Source organism: Lepidochelys kempii, chromosome 10, assembly GCF_965140265.1.
Source record: "Lepidochelys kempii isolate rLepKem1 chromosome 10, rLepKem1.hap2, whole genome shotgun sequence".
Lineage (NCBI taxonomy): Eukaryota > Metazoa > Chordata > Testudines > Cheloniidae > Lepidochelys > Lepidochelys kempii.
In genome coordinates, this window is record NC_133265.1 from 39,106,191 (window position 1) to 39,116,085 (window position 9,895).

A 9,895-nucleotide genomic window follows, 5' to 3' on the forward strand; every position below is an offset into this window, starting at 1 on the left:
CCCATGGCTCAGGGTTATGCCCCTCCATACTTCCCCAAGTTCCTAAGCATGTGTCTATTAATCCTGGGGTAGGAGAGGGCTGGACAGGTAGGGCAGGCCTAATGCTGCCTTCTGGGCCAAGTCGCTTCTCCAAGCAAATGAGCAAGGCTGAGGTACAGCCCTTTTTTAATGCAAATGCTGACAGGTCCCGTTGCTATAGTGGCACTGAAATGATCTGCACACGCTGGGCATGAGGCAGTGATGCCCAGAGGAAAGCCCCTCTTCCTGTGATCTCACTGACCTTTGGGAGATCCTTTGGGCCACACCATGGCTAAGACAGAGAAGGGTTTCTACATCAAACTGATTTTTTTCAATGGCTCCTTCTGTCTCTGTGCTACTCCGTGTCATAAGAGGAGCTGGTAAGGCCTTGCTTAGTGCTGACCAGAGTATTGTAATAAAAATCCCCCCACTCACCCAGAGGCAGATTACGGTTTTGCGGGGCCCTGGGCCAGAGCCAGAGGGGGCCCCTCCCCACCCCTTCCGCCTGAGGTCCCCCCTCTCCCCTCTGCATTCCTGCTGGGGAAATGGACTCAGGGCACAGGGACTTTCCCCACTCTGCCTGCCTGGTGCTCTTGCCAGGGAGCAGGGTCAGGGTGCGGGGGCTTGCCCTACTCCCTGACAGGAGCGCTAGCCAGGCAGAGTGAGACAAGCCCCTGCACCCCGACCCCGCTCCCCAGCAGGAGCGTCGGGCAGGAGGAGTGGGTTGGGGTGCAGGGGCGCCCATTTTTCCAGGGCCCCCCAGTCTGCCAGGTGGGGCCCACTAGGTTTGCTCAGTTTAGTCCAGAGGAAGAGGAGCTCCATGGGTGATGAGGGGTTGGACAAGCTGGCTGCTGCTCCGGTTTTAGGTTCCTCCTGCAGATGTTTTATTTCAGACTATATTGTGTCCCCCTGGGAGAACATTTGCCCAGGCTCCCCAAGAAACACTAGCCTTGCTACTATGTGGTGACGCCCACTGGGGCCCGTAAGCCTCTATTGTCAAAGTATAATCCCCCTCCCCCGCACCCCTAGTTCATTGCTGAGTCGCCTATTGTGTCTGGTATTCCCAGACGGCAGCCTGTAACCAGGGCTCTTTCATTAGCTATTTAACCTCCGGCCCAGAGCTGATACAGCTGTGCTCTTCAGGGGCTAGGCAGTGCTCTTGCCTCCTGGCATTTCCCTTGTCACAAGGAGGCAGCTACCTTTATTTGAAAGCAGCCATGCAACAGGAGCTGCAGTCCCCACACAAGTCCCTTTCACAACGTCACGCCCACCTGGGTACCCACAACAACCTGCACAAAAATACTTTCTGGTTTTCCCCTGATCTCATGCAATCCTAGCTTCTGTTTGAATGTTCTGGTGGGCCTTGGCATGTGGACATGGCCCCTCCCTCAGCCACCGGCCCTACCCATAAACACAAGTGTGGAGGCTGGTGATTTGTGATCTCCAAGGCTAAACCCCATCCCCTCTTCATTCTGATCTGGGTCTCCTGGATCCTCACTTAACAGCCTCTCTGAACCTGAGATTCCCCCACTCCATTCACCCCATCCCCGACAAAGGGATGGGCCTAGCTGAATCATGTACAAGGATGGATTTATGTCTCATGCATGGTCCAGAAAGGTAGGAGAATCTGGGCTCCAGCCCCTGCTTGACCACTTTTCTTGTTATTGACATAGGGTTATCAACTTTCTGATTGCAGAAAACCGAACACCCCTGTCCTGCACCCTCCTGAGGCCCCACCCCTGCCATATCCCTTCTCGTAGTCCTGCCCCCCCCATCCCTCCTCCCTCCATTGCTCACTCTCCCTGACCCTTGCTCATTTTCACTGGGCTGGACAGGAGGTTGGGGTGCAGGAGAGAGTGAGGGCTCTGGGGTGGGGCCAGAAATTAGGGGTTCAGGGAGCTCTAGGCTGGGGCAGGGGGTTGGGGTATGGGGGATGAGGGCTCTAGCTGGGGCTGTGGGCAGGGAGTTGGGGTGCAGGAGGGGGTTTGGTGTGCGGGCGCCAGGTGTTGCTTCCTTCAGGCAGCTCCTGGAAGTGGCTGGCATTTTTCTCCAGCTCCTAGGTGGAGGGGCGGCCAGACAGCTCTACGTGCTGCCCTCGTCCACAGGCACTGCCCCTGCAGCTCTCATTGGCTGCAGTTCCCAGCCAATGGAAGCTGCGGAGCCAGCGCTCAGGGCCGGGAGCATCGCGCGGTGCCCCCATAGCTGTGCCTCTGCTTAGGAGCCAGAGGGACATGCTGGCCACTTCAAGGAACCACCTGGAGCCAAGGCAAGCAGGGAGCCTGAATCAGCCCTGCTGTGCCACCAACCAGACTTTTAATGGCCCGGTCAGCAATGCTGAGCGTCGCCGGCAGGGTCTCTTTTCGACTGGGTGTTCCCATCAAAAACCGGATGCCTATCAACCCTATATTGACATTAAAGTAACATCTGAGCAGGGCCCAGTGTGCTAGGCATGGTACATGCACACAGTAAGAGACAAGCCCTGCTCTAAAGAGTTTCTGATCTAAAGAGGCAGGGCAGACAATGTGTGGGAGAAAGGAATGAGTATTATTCTCCAGTCTATAAGTGGGGAACTGAGATGCAGAGATATTAAGGCCCAGACCCTCAAAATTACTTAGGAGATGAATTCCCATTGATTTAAATGAGAGTTAAGTGCCTAAATACCTCTGAGGAGCTGGGCTGAAGTGACTATCGTACAGTCCTACAGGGAGCGTGTGGTTGAGTGCAGTCTAAGCAGGTCCCCAGAACTAGTGGGGGTTGGGGGGGGCACTGGTGCTAGAACTGTGGCCCCGACCCCTGCTCCTCCTCTTCCCCCCCGGGGCTCTGCCCCCTCCTCCTCCTCTCTCCCCCCGTTTGCCCCCCAAGGCCCTGCCCACTGGCTAGGGCAGAAGCCAGAGCAGGGCTGTGGTAAGAGCCACCCAGGGAGCCCCTGCCGCTGTGGGGAGCTCCAGCTTCTGACCTGGCCAGGGATGGGGCCTTGGGGGGAGAAGAGGAGCAGGGGATGGGGCCCCACAGCGAATGTGCTGCTAGAAGAGGCTGCCCTTTGCAGTGGGGGAGCTGATCACCTTATCAGCTCCACCGCCACAAAGGCAGCCCCTGTTGACACCGCCGCTTCTCACCAACCTGAGGTCACTACTCCCATGTTAAAAAGTGGGCAGGCATGGCCACCCTGTCCTCCCCCAGTTCCAGCATCTCTGAGTCCCCAGGATGTGGGGGGCTGAACTGCTCTTTGTGACCAGGGCCCCAGGACATCTTAATCTGCCTCTGGCCCTAACTACGAGACCATCTATTGGTCAACACTGGGTGTGCCCTTTGGCATGTGGGTAACCTTTAGGTTGAAATGTTCCCAATTAGTATTGACTTGTTAAAGACAAGGATGCATAAAACCTCAGGTTCAAGCCTCTAGGTCAGTTACACAAAATGTGTTCAGTAGAGGACTGTGAGGTGACACTTTGAGTGATGAATCCAAACTTTATTTAAAAGGAAAAAGATTAGGTAAGTTGATGGGCATGCAATTACCACTGACACTCAACTATGAAATAGTGTATCAAGGAGTGCTCACTCCACTGACAACAGAGTGAAGTACAGCCTTATCACCCTGGAACCTAATGGGACCCTTTGCGTATTAATTGGAGCACTCCTCAATTTAGCAAACCAACTCTTTTTCTGATCCATTATAATATAAATTAATATTCAACTACACTTTACCATAATTATATTTCTGCCCCTTTTTAATAGCTCTTTACATTACATGTATTTCAATTAACATCTGCACCAGTGCCCTTCCCATACTATAAATATAGCTAGAATGTTAATAAAACATTCACAAGTCTTAATAATCCTGCTCAAACCAATTATAACCTTAACATAACACCGGGTCAGAACCTTGTTAACTCTTACTTTGTCATAACACTGTATCTCCAATTTATCTCTAACTTTTTCACACTAGCAACTTTAATTTCCTATACTCCTCTACATCTAGGCTACTTATTTCTTAACTTGTGCCATCTTATAGGTTACATATGACATAACCACTTTGTGGCAGTTTCTCCTGATTGGCCAGTTGGGTTGAGAATGCCTAGTGTTTGTATAGTGCTTTGAGATCCACGCATGGAGGGAGTTAGGGGTGGAAGTTTGCATGAAATGTTTTCTGAGAACCAAGTTTCGCCTTTCTCTGACAATGGATCTCCCAACCCTGATGCGGACCCTAAGGATCACCCTCTCTTGGAGTGAGAAGGGAAACTAGGTGCCATGTTCATTCAGTTCTGAGCTTCCACATGTTGTCCAGTGTGAAGAAATCACCCTCTCTGAATGGAAGAAGGGGGTCTAGTCATTGTGTTTGCTCAGTTCTGAGGTGCCTCCCTGCTTCTCTGATTGGATCTCTCTTCCTTGGCCTCCCAAGGCATGAACGGTTCGCGCCAACTGCTCAAACTCCACCACTGAGAAATCTGAGATCTCTTGAGATCCCTGATCTCTATGGGCAGCACTTACAGCTGGAGGTATATATAGAGCTTATCAAAGAAGAACCACAAGCAAGAAGGGCCAACTTATTGTTTACTGACCATGACTAGGTGAAGCTGACTCAGCAAAGTGAGCATCTGTCTGCAGATGGAATGACAAGCCTCATGTCACCAGTATGGAGTGAAAAGTAGCTGTATAACACGTTATTCACCAGGCTGGGAGCAGATGTGTTTCCATAGGTGAGGATGGCCAGGCCTCTCACACAGGGGAAGAAGTGTGTGCATTGTTCCAGCATTCCACTCCCAGAGTCCCCCAGATGTGGTGGATTTCATCCAGACAAGGTGTGGAGGAGACACAGGACTGAGGTGTGGTTGTTACATGTGTTTGGCACATTGGGGAGTGTGAATGAGGAGCTGCAGAAAGCTTCTGGCCAGGCTGCAGGAGGCCTCAGTTCCATGTTTGGATTTGTCACTGGCCTTGGGCAAGTCACTTAATCTCTCGGTGCTGCAATTTCCCCATCTATGAAATGGGGTTAATGCTATCAATCTCCTTTGCAAAGTGCCTTGAAATCCGTGGCGGGAGAGTGCTAGGTTAGAGCTACGTATTACTGCAGCTGCTAGTTCCTGGACCTACAGGTGTCAGGCAGGGTAGAATTTACCTTCTTCTTTCTCAACTCAACCTGAGATGTAAAGATGGGACACCTACATCCTGACTAGCTCCTACATCCTCTGGCTCTCATTCAGGAAAATCCCTACTGAAAATCAATGAGAGATTAATACTGTCTAGGCTATAAGCAAGCAGCTGCTGAAGACGCTGGCCACATGGCAGCATGCTGACAGTTGCAGGTAAGCCAGCCAAGCAGACTCCTGAGGCTACTCCCTGCCAGCAGGCTAGCATTTTGAAATGTCTGATGTTGGCAGCCCCTACACTAAGGAGGAGTGGAGTGCGTGTGTGAGCTGGGACTACGGCTAATCCTAAAGAGATGGCAGTATCAGAAAAGGATGTGTTTGAAGTCAGAGTAGATATGAATATTCCATCAAGCTGGCCCTTACACATTCTCCAGATCTTCAAAGAGAACTTGGCGCTAACTAAGCCAAGTTCTCTTTAGAGGGACATGTTCCTTCCAGAAGCTACCACGTGTTTGGCGGGGGGGGGGGGGGGGGGGGCTGAGAGACAGCAGCTTTAAGCTATGCTCGGGCAGACAGCGTGCACTGTACTTTAGTAACTAAGTATAATGCTCTCACAGATCCCTTTCCACAGGGAGGAGTCTTACTTTCAAAGTTCTGTGGCTCAGTCTTTCTCCCATTGATGTCAATGTGAGTTATAATAATAAATAGATTCTGGAAGGGACACAAAACCTCCTGCATCGAGGTTTAAGACAATCTCTAGGGTTAGGAGGAGCCTTCCCTAAGGATAGATAATCTCATAATTTCCTCTGGCAGTTTCTTGCCCTTCCACTAGGGCTCACTATTGTCAGAGATGGGGTGCTAAACGATATGGTCCGCTGGTCTGATTTGCTCTTGTCAAGCCATCAGTTCCTATAAGTCTTGTCTAGGTCTCTAGGAGATTGCATTTGGCTCAGTGAGCCAGTCTGCTTTTGGTTTCTGTTTCCTCGGCCACCTAACTTGATTTTAGAAATCTAACTTGTTTAAGAAAACTAGAGCACTGTTGTTACTTTATCTGGGGTCAGAGACATTGTCTGATTCTTTCGGGGAGAACTTTATTCTTGTATTCTGGTCAAATGAAGAGCAACAGTCTGGTCATAGGCTAAGAGCAAGATGGCTGGCTTCACCTAAGCAAGGTACCACAAGGAGACCTGGGGGTAAATATGGGCACATAGGAGAAAAGGTCCTGGAGTTAAGCAGTAATGAGAGAGAGTCACAAGAGAGTCACTCACAGAAAATAATGGCAGGTGCATTTAAAAGAGATATAAGGAAGTCCTTCATACACTGTGTGGTGTGTGCAACTCACTGCTGCAGGAGGTCATTGAGTCAAATGCTGTGGCAGGGAGTTAAAAAGACTCCTCAAGGTTATTTAGACTCCTAACTTTCATTGATTTCAATGAAATTTAGGAGCCTAAATACATCTGAGGATCTGGGTCTAAGTTCATGTTTCAGGGCATAAATAAAGGGGGTCATGAAGGACATGGTCCTCCACATGCACAGGTGCATTGAGGCAAATGCATCACTGGTGTAATCCTGTAGAAGTCTATAGAGTTACAGCAGGGATTAATTTGGTTCATTGGTTGTTGTTTTTTTCTCCAGCTTTCCTCAGGAATACCAGGTATGATACCAGACTAGATGGACCAGAGATACACCTGCCAACATCAGAAAGCTACAAATGGGAACATCTGGGGAGAAAAAAACAGAGACAAGGCCTTTCTTTTCCTTGAAATGCATTGGACTGGGAGAGCTTTTTGGTGGGACTAAGAAGAACAATGATCAATATATCTAGCTAAAAATACCCTCCCTCCTATATATAGAGGTTGGCATGACTGAGCACTTTGTAAATGGATCAGTAGAGGCACTGCTTTGATCTGGAGCAGCAAATCCTATGTGATGATGTGGGGATCTGTCTATGTACAATGTATGAATTATGAGTGAGATTATGAACTCTCTGTATGGCTCTGTGCCAGGCTGCAAACTCCATTTTGGATGGTTTGCTGCATTCGCTGTTGTCCTGTCATCTCCATGTTGGACTGAAATTTCAAGGTATGGGGGCCTGGGTCTAACATTGGAGGGTTGTTAAATCTTGATCATCTTCTATTCAAACAGAAGTACCCTTGGACATAGAGCTGCCGCTGCCCAGAAGAACCAGTCTGGGCTGGTAACCAAGCAACAGATCACCTGGTGAGGGATTTTGATCACCTGCTGAGAGTGAACAGAACGTCGCTTGACAAAGGGGGTGTATGGTTATAGATTAGAGGGTCCCTCAGAAGCCATTGTAAGGAGCACAAGTGACCACAAGCAGAAGCAGTGGAAGCCTGGGCAGGAGAGTAGAAGGGGACTGACAATAGAGGTCAGAGAAAGAGAGATATGGCATGATTCGGAATAGAAGCCATGTGCTGCAGGGGGGTCCTAGACTGCTCAGAGGGCTCTGCCAAAGCCCAGAGCACTCTCCAGAATGGTGAGGAAACTGAGGCAGGGAAAGGTATTTAGATGTTTTTATTATTTTGTGTAGATCTGTGTATTTCTTGTCCTACTTAAGTAAAGAGTAATGTTGTTTAGAATCCTATGCAATATCTGTGTGTCTGCTTTGCTTCCATGTGCCTCTGAACAGTGGAACTGTAAACCCACAGTGCCCACAAGGTCAAACTCTGCAGGAAGATGTGTTTTTAAGCTACTGGGTCAGCACTGGTCTCAGGGGCTTGGTAGCTGGGCTGTGTTTGTTCAGCTGTCAGACACAGGATCTGCACTCCAAGAGTGTGCCTAAAGACCCCAGCCAGGGTCAGTGCCTGGATGCTGTTCACACTCAGGAGGCTTAAAGGGCATCCAGGGACTGATGAAGTGGGCTCCAAACAACAGCCTGCTGAGTGTCCATTGGGGGAGGGGTATGTGCACCTTATACAGGACAGCCCTATTCCTGCTCTATGAGAACAGATCAGTTGTGGTGCTAGCCTGAGAGACTTGGGTTCAATTCCCTGTTCTATCCCAGACTTCCTTGGGTAAGTCACTTAATGTCTCTGTGACTCAGTTCTTCATCTGTACAATGGGGATAAAAGCACTGTTCTGCCTCAGGGGGTGTTGTGAGGATGAATATATTAAGTATTGCAAGCTTGCTTGGATGCTCTGGCAGTTGGGGTCAGATGATAACTTTAGCTAGATAGAATTGTGTTTGTAATGGTACCAGCTGAGTTGATACTTTCTTGTGGTTTTGTTTAGAGGGGTCTGAGCTGTGAAGCCCAGATCCTGATTCCAAATGTTCCTAGGGTCCTGTGGTGTTTGCATTAGGCACAGCCTCAGTTCTGCCAGAGCTAGACAGGCTCTTATTGTGGAAGGCCTGGCTGCTTCACTCTGGAAATATGAAGTGGTGTTGTTTTGAGCACTAGATCCTTGTAAATAGGTTTGGTTCCACTGCATAGCAGGGAAATTCCAAGTTGACAGCCACACAGTCTCAACTCACAGCCTGCCTAGGAATGTGGTTACTCAGTTCTCGAGAGAGCTCTCAGCACACATTCTGCAGTGATGGCTGCTACACACCAGGCCCTTCCCAATGCAGGGAGCACTCTGAAGTTGGCAGCACGAACTCAGAGCTGAAGCAGCCTCAGGCTTTGTCCCCTGAGGACATTCATTCATTCCTTTGCCCCCTCTATGGAGCCTACCAGCTATTGTGGTGGCTGTGACGTGACTGCCTGCCCATTGGGACCTAGAAGGAGACTTACCAACTCATGTCACCCAGGCCACCCACTGTGCTGCCATCAGATGATAACACCACCTGGGCACTGCCAGCAATCATGCCCTCTAAACCATTCCCACGAGCCTGCAAGCTGAGTTCCTAGCCCTACTGGTGCTGGAAAGCCTGGATGTGAATGGAGGCATTTCTGAGTTTGCTGTCAGCCACAAACAGTAGCTGGAGGTGTGAAATTCCAGTTCATCTTAACCGGGTGTTAAGTTTGAAACCTAATTAGGAGCCTACAATGTCAACATCATTAACAATGGCTCTGTTGTTTCTTGCCCCAGAAACATGGTGGCTAGCTGGACCTCCTGCGTGTTTGAAAAGGAATGGCTAGTAGCCAAGTGGTCAGGGACACAACCCCATGCTCTGGGTGTCCCTAACTGCCAGAAGCTGGAACTGGACGACAAGGGATGGATCACTCAATCATTGCCCTGTTCTGTTCATTCCCTCTGGGGCACCTAGCACTGGCCACTGTCGGGAGACAGGATATTGGGCTAGATGGACCATTGGTCTGACCCAATATGGCCATTCTTATGTTCTTTTCTTTGAGCATGGCAAGCCATATGCAGCTCTGATCACCAAGCCCCCAATAGTCCAGAGCCCAATGATGCAGAAATGACACCTTTTAACTTTCTTCTTATTCCAGTTTCCCATGGGTCTCGCTAATTGGGAAAATTCTTTAATGGAGAATGAAGTGTGCGAGATTCAACGAGAAACAATGGACCAGCCCAGCACTGGGGGTGGGTGGGGGCAGGAAGAGGACACAGATGGATCTGTAAGAGGAGCCAGCACTGCTCATGAAAACTCAGCACAGACGGGACTAACTTTGGCTCCATTCATGGCAGCAGAAGGACACATTTTCTCACTTTCCCTTCCTGCTGGTCTCAGAGGTTCTATTGCCCCTCCCCAGAATCAAACTGCTCCACGCCCCCTCCCTTGCAGAGCAGATTAGCTATGGGGGTGTTGACAAAGCTGAGTTAGCAGATGTGGGATGTGAGTTGAAATAGTGCAGGACAATGCTATG